The sequence below is a fragment of the Mastomys coucha genome, unplaced genomic scaffold (genome assembly GCF_008632895.1).
Source record: "Mastomys coucha isolate ucsf_1 unplaced genomic scaffold, UCSF_Mcou_1 pScaffold23, whole genome shotgun sequence".
Lineage (NCBI taxonomy): Eukaryota > Metazoa > Chordata > Mammalia > Rodentia > Muridae > Mastomys > Mastomys coucha.
Genome location: NW_022196906.1, coordinates 39956026 through 39957213, shown reverse-complemented (window position 1 = coordinate 39957213; position 1188 = coordinate 39956026). Strand labels below are relative to the sequence as shown.

At 44.5% G+C, this 1188-nt stretch overlaps 1 protein-coding gene across 3 annotated transcripts in view; it reads left to right on the top strand.

The window, feature by feature from the left end:
- Window positions 1-1188, top strand: part of Pafah1b2 (platelet activating factor acetylhydrolase 1b catalytic subunit 2) — a 20879-nt gene that overhangs the window by 616 nt on the left and 19075 nt on the right. The window contains exon 1 of one of the 3 annotated variants that reach the window (XM_031343509.1): window positions 7-168. The exons of the other annotated variants lie outside the window; for them this stretch is intronic. The gene's annotated coding sequence lies outside the window, so the exon portion shown is untranslated. Of the gene's footprint in view, window positions 1-6; window positions 169-1188 lie in introns of those variants that run through there. 3 annotated transcript variants of the gene reach the window in all.

Below are 1188 nucleotides of genomic sequence, written 5' to 3'. Positions count from 1 at the left end.
AAACTGTCTCCTTATTAGAAACTTCTCTGTTGGTTTTGCTAATATATCCCAAAGACCCGTGTCAGGGCTCTAAAAGGATTGTTAGAGGCTAGCCTTAAGAGTCACCCACTGCATTCGGCGACGAGGCCGAGACGTTGGTGATTTGGCCGATGGCCTACCACCAGCCAGGTAAATCTGTCAGTGAGTAGCTCTCTTCGAGGCGCGTTTCCCCTCCCCACCCCTTGTGGGCCACGTCCACTTAGCGGGTCAGAGCCTGTGGTCTACAGGTTTGATTTACTCGTGCCAGAGTGACTCATTATCCTGCTTTCCATAGCTCCCAGGCCAACGTTGCCTTTCATCATTTATATACGGATCTTAAGAAAACCCAAAGCTTTAAAGCGTTGGCATCTCTGAAGAGCGTGGCTATAGACAAAGGAAAGGGCACCAGGACTCTAAGAGCAGGTCCTAGAGTTGAAATTTTTTTTACAGCTTTAAGTTGAGTGGAGAGAATGGGCCAAAGGAAAAGGTGTGGAAAAAAGAGAAGATACAAGCTTATCTTTTCCTTGGATGTGCCTTGTGGCTGCCCATAGGTTCCTTCTCTGAGCACATTGTTCTGACTTAAAGGTTGCCTCCTTGTGGGAGAGTAGGGGAGGGAATCATTGTGCATTAATTTGTTGGCATGGGCACTTGATAATAAATTATGGATGTGCTGGATCCTGGGGGGCCGCCCACTAGAGACTGAGGCAGGGTATCCTGGACGAGGCTTTCCTTCCTCTTCAGAATAACCTTGCCAACTCTGAAGCAAAATGAAAAGCCTCAAGCCTTAATGGAAGCATTCTAAATCTTTTCATTCTCATTCAAAAGTCTCAGCAAGTTTCCAGGTTTCACACACACAAAATCCAGTTGAGCTTAAAGAGTTGTAATTGTTTTGTTGGGACTGGCTTCCATACCACTTGTGTAGAAAGTCTGGTGCTATGTTGTCGAAGTCTAAATTAAGTGGGAGAGGTAGAAAATTTAGGATTAGGACTGCATGGAGAATTTTGAAGGACAACATTTCCTCTGCAAAGTAGTTTTTCATGGAAATGTACACAATTGCCCATCTTTTACCTCCTTCCTCCTTGCTAGTTTTTTTCATACCAAGCCTGCTGTTCACTGGGTATTTGATTATTATGACTCAGTAAGGTGAGGTGGGAAATGTTGTTTTTTTTT